The sequence below is a fragment of the Anoplopoma fimbria genome, chromosome 6, assembly GCF_027596085.1.
Source record: "Anoplopoma fimbria isolate UVic2021 breed Golden Eagle Sablefish chromosome 6, Afim_UVic_2022, whole genome shotgun sequence".
In the NCBI taxonomy this organism is placed as follows: Eukaryota; Metazoa; Chordata; class Actinopteri; order Perciformes; family Anoplopomatidae; genus Anoplopoma; species Anoplopoma fimbria.
In genome coordinates, this window is record NC_072454.1 from 16,644,302 (window position 1) to 16,655,475 (window position 11,174).

The window sequence follows — 11,174 nt, forward strand, 5'->3', positions numbered from 1 at the left end:
CTGACGCAACAGTGCAGGCAGCCTTGATGTTTCCTTAGTTAGCGTTAAACAGGGTGTAATGGTGGCAAGGCAGAGTACAAGATACATGAAGTATTTATATTTCAAGGACATAAATACTCCTTCTGAATGACAGACATTTACACAAATGCTTGTTTGAGCTGCTTTACGAAATAGATATGTCCTTAGATGATAATATAAAACATTCAAGTCTTCACTAATATGGTCATCACTTGATATTAAAGATAAATGATAAATGTGTAAAAATACACCCACCTTGAACCTTAATCAGGAAATAGGGCTGCAAAAGGGAATATCCTCCCACCTCATTCAGACGCTTCAGATTAAAAATCATGTGCCGGGAATGGTCCCTTGGGAAGTTTTTTGAACACGGAAAGTGACAAATTAAACCTTGTGAGCAGCAACAAACAGCAAAAAGCCAGCCAGACTGTGCATTGGGAGATAAACCTGCAATACATTTTTCGTTATTTCCATGCATATAAATAAGAAGAAGTATATACATTTTACTATCCTTCAGTACTGTTAACTGCTTGTGTCTATAGGGGACACCAAATTACAAAGTTGTGTAGTGCAGCTTTGAAAGATGAAAATGTTTTTCGCTGTAGATTTCCTTCCTCATTCCTCTGCTATTTTCACAGTGAGAGAAATTGGCTGATTAGCTTTCTTCCCAAGAGTGAGAAGAGAAGAGAGTGGTATCTAACTTAGATAACGCTCTGCAGGGAAGCGTGTTTATCAAAAATGTTGAGTTATTCCTTAAACAAAGTTCTTAATATTATGATGACCTGGTATTACCAATACTATCACTGGGAATTTAAACTGGAGTGCTGTTCCAGCCTTTCTGTTTTTTTTATCATCAACATTAAGGATTCAGCACCCGGTCTTCAAGGTCTGATCTTGAGTTGAGTGTGTTGTGTCTTAATTCTCACCTAAAAAACTTCCCATATATTCTTATTAAACACACTGCCACGGTGTGAGAAGCAAATCTCAGTGGGCACCAGTTTACTGGAGCAATTAAGGATGAGGATATCTGTCAAAACAATACAGTAAGTGACAGTGTTTGAGTGGGATCCTGTGAGCCACTGAGTTTGCCTTCATTGCATCATTTTCATCAGTGCAGCAAAGGTTGTGAGGAATGTATCAGACCCAGTAATGTTAATATTACACTTCAATTTAACAACCTTCTCTATGGGGAACAGAGCAAAAGCAGCAAAGCTGATGAGCGAATAGGGACTCTCTTTACTTCCCTCCTGTTTTTATTCCCATATCCCTGACTGGCTGCACCGCCATTACCTTAGCTGTTATTTTTCCTTAACCTTTTTTGTTTCTCCTGGGTGTCTTTACTCCTCTCCAACCATTCAAACTGTTCGAGAGCAAGCGCAATTGGACTCCTCTTAGCATAATGAGGAGTGCACCTCAGGTGTGCAGGGTTATTCCCTAAGCACTGCTGGGACTGTATAGAGAGAGACAACATGAAGTAGCAGCTCAGCCCTTCTCCTCTTCCTCCCTTCCTCCCTTCCTCTCATCTTCTCTGCCTCTACTCTGCTGCTTACTAATAGGGTGACTGCTTCTCTCTTTGTTGTTACTTTGCACCATCATAAGACAGACTTTATGATCACAGAGTTTCCTTTTTCCTTTTTTTGGTCTTCCGAGTACAGACCAATTAAAAGCCCTCATGCAAATATATAATGCCTCTCGCCAGTTCGCAGCTATCCGATCAGTGTGTCAGTCCACTGCTCTACTCTGCCACTGAAACTTAAAATACCATAAGTGTGTAAGGTTCAGTCACATTAATTCAGTTGCCTCTGGGGGAGCTGAAGTGGGGGCAGTCACTGATGGTGGAGTGATAGTGCAGTCAGCAGATTTAACTCAAACTGCAGAACTGCGGTATCTATTTCTCTAGATAGAAGGAAAAGAGAGTATCTGTGTAGATGCGAATGGGAAAACGAGAGAGAAGAGAGATTGAGAAAGATATTGTAATGCACAGTATATTGTCCTCCCAATGGTGCAGTATGAACAATTCTGTCTATATTTAGCCGCATTTAGTCGCTGAGTCTTTGCAAATGAGGTTATTTTGGAGCGCCCACACAAATAAAACATGCAAAATCTGACCATAAAAGATCAAGAAGAATGTACCTGGTGTTATCTAGTTTTCCATCATCTCTATAATTTCTGTTCTCCTTGGGACACACCAAGGATGTGGAGGCTGATTTGCAATTCAAAAGAAATTGAACCACCCCCTATTAAAAATCCAGTTTGTTTTGTTCACTCAAGAGATTTATAAATACTTTACTCTCCATCAAAGGGATGGCACATTTTTTCTGTGAATCTCAAATAAGTAAAAACCCCACAGTACAGGAAATTTGGTATTTATCCTTTCCAATCAAAAAACTACAGTATGTTCTATCAAGTCTATCATTTAGTATCGTTCATTTTTATTTGAGATATAGCTTCTTATATCTATTGTTGGAATAGCTGTATGTGCATATGTAAATAAATAATTGCTGGCAGTCATTTCCACATGTATTTAAGACATACATTTCATCTTAACTAACCAAACTCTTCAGCTTTATTTCTGTTAATTAGTGTTGTTCTTATTACAACATTAAAGTCATGCATTGTAACGTAAAATCTGGGATTTGGTCTTTTCTTTAATGAAGAATATCAGGCCTGAATGCAACACTTTACCCCAACCTTCAATAACATTTTCTTTGGCCACCTGTGGCAGCGAAAACAAGCTGTGAACACAACATTGACTTATTATCAACTTTTAAGTCCATATGGTGAACTGGTGAACATCCACCAGATATGGAATAACTAAAATGGTGCAGAGTGATAATTCTATGTGGGTTCGACACTTTCACATTACACATTCAATCCATCCAGGGAGATCTTTTATTTTTTTAACCAGAAGGGAACTACAGTTTAGCCCTGCATTTTCTGAAATGAGCTGCACCTGCTGTGCAGTGCAGTGATATATTGAAGGCAGTCTGTAAGAAAAAACCCGTAACTGTGTGAATTTGCATAATATATTATTGCGCTGTCAGACTGAGTAAACACAGACACTCAGAGATGAGATTATGATTTTACTAGCAGCACAAAAGTAAGCTCTGTCTTTTTTTGTTTTTTCGTGTAAGAATATAGTGAACTACACAAAGTTCAAGCTTTTAAAGTTCTATACATTTACTCTCTTGGGCTGACTCCAGTTTTACCATTTAGGGTGATTTGTATTTCCCAAAGGAACTGCTTACATTTCACAAGAATTTAAACCTCAGTGGTATGGTGTTGAAAATTGATTTACATAAAATGTATATGCATGTACACATGTTGGATCGTTCAAAGACATATTTTGTTTTTATTTGTATACTAAAACTGTCTCTTTTGTTTGTTGCCTCAGGGCAACGTTGTGCAGTTCCACCACTTTGTTACAGCCGATATCATGATGAAGTGTGGAGATCTGCTCGGATTATGACCATAGACAATGTTTTTACTTTACTATCTACTGATACTTAAAGAAAATAACAGTTTATAAAAAGATCAAGCAGTCAGGGTCTGTTAGACAGAGAAGGAACAAATTTAACTTTATACCTTCAAGTCCTACATCGCTCAAGGCCTATACAAAAGTTGAAAGACTCTGGAGCGCAATAAAGATTGTCCCAGTTACACAAATGCCGATGAGTATGAGGAGAAGAGGAGAAAAGGACTTCACCTTTTTTCATGTTATCCCTTAGGTTTAATGTTTCCTGCTTTTGCTTAGTTCGCTCTCCCCTTATGTCATGTCTGGCTTTACATCCTTGCCTTTGTGTTTTTTCCCACCTTTGTTGATTGTCTGCCCTGATTTGTTTCACTTGTCTCTCATCAGGTCTGCTGTCACTAAAGCTCCTGCTCACCTTTTCTTCCCAATCAGTCCGTCACTACATTTACCAGCAGCTTTGTTCTTCGTTGGCTTGTCTTTGTTTCTGTTCTGAGTTTTTTTCCAGTTGCCTGAGTTGTCGCCTGCTGTTTTCCTGCCTGTTTTGTTGGACTCTAGCCTGAAAGCTATTTTCAATTAAATTATCGCAGTTTCTGCTGCCTCCACATCTGCTTGTGCATTTGGGTCCATCCCCTACTGCCATGCTCCGCAACCGTGACAATACATGAGGTGTTACTTGTAATTAGTAGCGGTTTGCTTATTTGGTTTGATGTTTTGACTCTAAAGCTTCTAGTTGTGAATGGTTGGAACCGTTTGTGGTTGATGTTTGTTGATGTTTTTGTACTGCATTTACTGCTTTTTCCCCACTTGTCATGTGTACTATAGAAAACCTTGGTGTTTCAGTACCTCAAGGTAACAATCCGATATCTGATTATTACTGAGGCTCCCCAAAAAATGAGGAAGAAGATTCCCCTCCTCCCCAATAAAAATTCATGCCACAAGTTATGAATACCATGCTCTTTTTATTTCATTTATGTGCCAGAGTATTAAACCTGGATGCCACTCTCTGTAGAAAACGGCACTAAAATCCCTCTCTTGGTGCACAGAAGGAGGTGGATTTTACATAGAATCTGGACATATTTCTTTTTCCACTAACGATAATGAAAAACCATTTGACGTTTGCTCTATATCTCCACTTGATCTGAGTCCCCGAGGTGTTCAAAGCTGAAAGGTTTTCTTCTCACCTCCAGCTTGATTAGTATCCGTCTAACTTAATCAGCTGTGAATGATGTGGTTTCTTGTATTTAAGCAAGCTGACACTGAAGAATATCTGTAAACACCACTGTATTCTAATCTGAGGAAGAGATCATATTAAACTTCATTAGCTGAAGTGGTGAGTTTCCCTTATCTATTAACCCCTCCTTCTCTCCAGCTCTCCTCCCATGGTAATGGAAAGAGCAGATGTTATAAGGTAATTGCCTCATCACTCAGGCCGCTCAGCCCCTCTACATGTAAATGTTGCGTTTCCACAATGACTTTTGAATCTCACACTCTGCTTTTAATTCTGATACGCTCATGGTCTCTTCAGATACTATTAGAGCACCGCAGGCTATTTCAGCAGACTTCCCCATGTGCATTCTGAATAGATTGATGAAAAGCGGCCACTCGACATGAAAGGCATGTGTGACAAGAGGTTGCTGGGTTGAAAGTGATCCTTAATGCACCTAAACGTATTACGTCTCCAGGTTAAGACATGAATGAATCAAAAGCCTGAGGATATTAAAGGCAGCTAAACCAATTAACAGCCAGTGGTTATTCAAATGTCTGAATTTATAATGAAGACAGTTTTATACTTAGGGGTTGAGGTCAGTTCTCTCATGTAAATGTTTCAAGAGGCCTTCCTTTAGCAATTAGTTATTTCAGTCAATCACTATGAAGAGTCATTTAAGACAACATCATTTCTTTTTTGACATCAGTTTTTCGAAGCTCAGCTCTGTTTTTTTAAACATGAGGGGAAGTAAATTAATTCTGAGTGTGATGCGGTCACAGTTTGATATTTATTTTGATCTCCTCAGATCTGAATCTAGATGTAATTCTGGGAAATCATTTTAATGAGTCAAGTTGAGCACCAACCAAAATAAAACAAAATCCCTAAATTATTCGCTGCCTTTTTTCAGATTAAAGGAAAAAACTGGTTATAATTTGTTAATGTCAACAAAGCCCATACTTTTGTTCTTCTGACTTCTCCACCAGACCAAATTAGGTCAATTTATTCCTACTGATTAATTAAAATATTACAACAATTGTTATTTGATACAGTTGTATAGTTTATGTATTTGAAAATAAAGGCTAAATCATTTGTTTAAACAGCTGGGCACTGTATGTGACTCGAACAGGAGGAAATTGTATTTCTGTTAGGGATTATTTTCAGCTGGGGATGTGGTGTGCTTGTGTTTACTGTTTACAGAAGCAGGATATGTGGGATCGAATACAGTGCAGGTTTATTGTAATGAAGGAACAGGTTAGCCAGTGCAACAGATATCACTGATGTTTTTTTATTACTGTTTGGACAACAATGGAGATCAATCACAGAAGAATAAGCTATGTATTACATAGGCTGTGTTATGTAATATTATTTACCCTTTTGTTCAAATGTCAGGCAACAAAGACAAGGGATTTGATGACAATAAGAAAAATGTTGATTGTCAGACTTATCCTTTACGGTAGAATTTTCGTCATTAACTCCAATTACAGTATCTGCTTTCTCTTTAATTGAGCCGCCAAATCCTTCTTTTCTCTCCGAAAAGTCAAATAAGTCGTGATGAACCAGATCTCAAACGGTCCTTTTCCGCTGATCTCACTTTGAATGTATTCATGCACACTCTCAAGACTGAGTGAACAATTTATTTAACTTGACAAGGTTTCAAGAGAAGCATATTCTCAACTGCTTGCCAACCAAATCACTTGTGACAATCTTAAAATGAAGATGAATGACATTTCAACAGTGTGTCTGTTGAGTCCAATTTTTCCTCTATATTTATCTATTTCCCGCAGTTTCCAGAAATAAATGTATCTGATTGCAGTCGCAAAAGGAGTGTTAATATTTTGTTAGGTGAAAACTAAGTGAAAAAAGGGATGAGATGCAAAAAGGAGACAGTGCGAACAGTCCCTGTCAACAATCAGAGGTTTCTGCCGCAGTGAAGGAATTGAGTCACATGTCTCTGACCCAGAGGAAACACTTCAGTCTGTTGCTGGAGGTTTAACTGCAGTCTTGTCTCCCTGTGGTATGAGCAAGCTGTTTACACTGTACCGGTGTAACAGAGAGGTTTTATTTTGAATGCCTAGCAAGGGGAAACAATATACAATTTCTTCCCTCATAAATTACTAAATCAGGGAACTCTTTTATGTGTCAAAGCGTTGCAGTAAATAGGGACTTTTTTTTATGGGAAACAGAGGCAGTTCCATTTATTTTGTAGAAGTCTGGCAACATGCAGATATTCCAGCAAAACTAAAGCTCTGGTGATCAAATGTAGACCAGCAGAAGGAGAGGACAGATATTCAAGGTAGGTGTTAATTCCCCCAGCAACAATATTGGACTGTTCAGCATCCCTAATGAAAGCAGAAAGACAGCTTCTTGCTTAACAGAGAATAACTGATGAGCACAGACTTTGTGGCACATTTCTTCCACACAGACTCCTCTTAACCCCTGTGCAGTGAGATAATATATGTTGTTTCACAGCATAATTTGCTGGGATCAGACTCATCTCAATAATGAATGCAATTACAGGTCCAGTTTTATGACTAACATCCTGATTGACCCATTACTGAAGAGCCACGCTGTTTCAAGGTTCTTTCAGAAAGATGTATGTGTTCTGGTGGAATTATCTGGTGGAAATACATGATACAACTTGCCATAGGTACTGAGGACCACTTTTAATTGAGCATTTATGTACTCATCTCTTTGTTCAAAATGTGATGACGAGACACAGCAGGTCTGTAAAAAATCAAAGGGGACATTGACTGCTTTTCTGTTAGTGACAGTTTTGGAGATCACCAGACTTTTTACAGTTTTGCAGCATTACTAGATTATTTAAATTGTGAATATCACATTGTCTGCACATGAAATAAATTTTGGTACTACTTTCTCAGAATTTTCCCTTTGTAAAAGGCTTACAAGTTGTAACTATTGGATTTATGAATGGTTAATAAATAATTCAGTGTAGAATTATAGATTTGTTAACAGCCATCAAGTTTGGGGTTGCCAAGATGTGGAACATTTTTCTCCGACTGGTGAGTTATAAAACAAACCTTTCAACATTTTGGTAAATACACTTATTTGCTTGTTATGAGAAGATTGATATCACTCGGCATGTATGTTAAATGGGAAGCTACAGAAAGCAGCCGATTAGCTTGGAAATAGGATTATTTTAGCTCTGTCTGAAGGTAATAAATTACCAGCACCTCTAAAGCTCACTAATTAACATGTTATATTTTCTTTCCTAAATCCTCACAAAAGGCGAATCCGATCATTTATGAGAATAACAATTAAGAAATCAAAGAAAAAGATCAGTAAATATCAGTGTTTAATGGAACCCTTCTTGTTTCATATAGGTTTTACTTTTAATTACATAAATATAAAAGTACAATCATTGGTATAAATGTGCAACTTGCAAACAGAATGAATTTGCATACATTAACTGCATGTTACACCACAATGCAAGCAACATTAGACACACAGCAAGGTGTATAATAATGATGATATTGGATATTGATAGAACCAAAGTTCAACATAATTGTGGATCACAGGCACCTGAAGTAACTTCTAAAATGAGATCTGAATAAGTTTGTGTCTCCATCAGTCTTTAAAAAAAAAACCCATCAGGCACACGTCCTGCAGATTTGGAAACCAAGCTCCAGATCAATGCCAACAATGTGACTCTTGTTAAAGATCAGAAGCAGCCAAGGAGAGAAGTAAAAATCATTCTGTTACCAAACCACTCAGCTGTTCACCGCTTGTGCTCTAGCCAAATGAGTGTTAATACATGTTGTTCCTGAAACTAGCGGCTTTAACAGTCTTAAAATACAAAAGCAATCATGCAATCTTTTTCAGATGAAACCGGAGCGAGCACAGTATTATGTATCATACTGTGATCACAAAAAAGAATGCCATTAGCACCATCAACAGCCTCCATGATTAACACTAACAACATCTCCAGTCTGCTTATTTCAAAGAAATAGTTTTATTATGGGCCTAGTAATGGCTATTGAGCATGACATTTTAACGGGGCTATTTTACAGTCACAGTGTGCTTGACTACAGAGCAGATTTTCCAGTGTGAATACATTACATAATGTTTACTGGAGTAAACATTGGTTGAGCTGATTTGAACAATTCAAGATTAAGTTAACGAAAAACAACTTAACTGCAATCATGCAGCGCTGTGATCCAAGTCTGCTATGTTCACCCATATTATGTACTAACAGTGTGCGCTTGAGAATGCTGCATTATTTCAATCTAATTTTGTGTTTGACGAGAACATGACAGGAATTAATTACACTCAAAGAAGAGTCAGTGGTATCACATGAGTGGCATTTCTGCTGATAACAAGCACAAACATACAGCATCCTAAGACCACCAGTCTCCTCTTACAGAAGACACAGAGGACAGCGGGACAGTTAAAACCATTGCAATCAATGGAGATCAATTTTGCAAATGCAAAAGGATTGTATAGTACAACACACAAACTTTACACACTAAAATCTTTTCAATAGGGAACCTTTTAGTAATAGGCAAGGACTAAAGTAAGGCGATTGATTTCAAGCCACGCATGCATTTTAGGTGAGAAAACATTACCCTAAATACTGTATTCAGTGTCTTAAAAGCTTGATGTGTTTCAGTCTTAAGGAAAATACATTTTAATGGGTATCATATTGAGTCAAATACCTTTTGGGGGACTTATGTTTAAGGAAGCATTTAAGATAACATATCACAGTCCTTTAATTCTCATTTTCAGTCCTTTACACACCGGTTTGAACACACAAATGCATACATACACACATGCTCCTTGTTAAGGGTAAGGTTAAGTATACAGTGCAGCCAGCTAGACCCCAATGGCTACAGGGGCTTTTAATAATCAGTCAGCAATCCTGAAACCTCTTCCATTGTAACATCAAGCCTCAGAAGGAAAATTAAATTTACATACAGCATTATGGCAGCAAAACGTCTCCCCAGATATATTGAAGCAGGGGGACATCATTGAATTCCCACTATTTTATGTAATTTGCTCAGCATAACCATACTAATGCTCAAATGTCCTGGGGCTTAACACTCTTCTGTCCCTGCAATGACACAGCTAACAGTATGGCAACCCCCCCCCACCCCCGACACTGGAATCTCAACTGTGTAATCGAAGAGCGTATTTCTTGCTGAGCGTTACCATTCTCCCACCTATGTGGTAAATATGAAGCTACAAACAGCAGCTGTTTTTCTTAGCTTTGCATAAACAGGTGGAACGGCTAGCCAGTCATAAAGCTATTTATTTTACCTCATGGATTTAACAAACGAGATATAATTTGTTAATTAGTGAGCTTTATACGTGCCGGTAGATAAGCCAGAACCAGCAGTTGGTTAGCGTAGCATAAAATAAAGACTGTAAAGGGGGAAACAGCTAGCTTTGGAATGAAAGCTTTCTAATTTACATGTTAAATTTCAACAATTCACATGTTTTTAGGGGGTTATGTGGCAGACTATTTCTTGGTTGGCATCGGTTGCAAGGTAAATAGCAGAGACTCCAGGAAGTTACTGGTCCTGTTCAAGAAAGCTTAGCCAAGGTAGTTTTGCTAAGCATAAGGACTAATAAGCTAGCCTTGGTCTGCTCAAATGAAACTTTTGAAAATTACAATGCAACTAAAGCGCAGTGAATAACTTATTTTATCTCGGTTGTTAAATTTGTACAAACACCACAGAGTAAAAAAGTAATTGATGTTTTTTTTATAACCTGCTAGCGGCACCTCCAAGCTAAGCTAATCAGCTCCAGCTATATATTTATCTTGCAGTTGGGAGAGTGGCATCAATCTTCTCATAGAGCTTTCCGCAGGAAAGAATACATACTTGTATTTTCCAAACCAGCAAACTACTCTTTAACATCTGGAAAACCAGTCTTCATGTTGCAACCCTAGTATCCATGTTTTGAGAGGGTAGTTAAGTTCTGTATGGTGCATCTTATCAATCTGCTGACTGACTCTGTAGGAGACATGAGACAATGACTTATTCAATCATCCACATGTACAAGCGAAATGTAGAAAAATAGACTTTAAAGAGTCCTCTGTTTTATATACAGCTATTTTGTATGGCTTTACCATAATGGCATGCAGGAAAAACTAAGACAAGCCTGAAGATTGAACTACCTGAGTCATTTTCTCTATTCCTCTTGGTGAGACTGGGGAGTAAAGGAAATTATTCACATCTATGCACGAACAGGATTAGAATCAACAAAGGATGGATCCAGATCCAATTCACGCCTTATTGTAAAAGCGCTTTTTACGACATTCCTATACTATATATATTTATCTACATGTATCATCGTATTCACAGTGTTTGGGTGATGAGCGTGAGGAGAGAGCCGAGATCTGAAGGAAATAGGAGGCAGGAGGGTTCTGGTGCAGTGTGTTTGAAGTGAATGCAAAGATGACAGAGAAAAAGAGGTGAGCGGTCTGGAAGGATATTAGATGTTAAAGATGGATGCCAA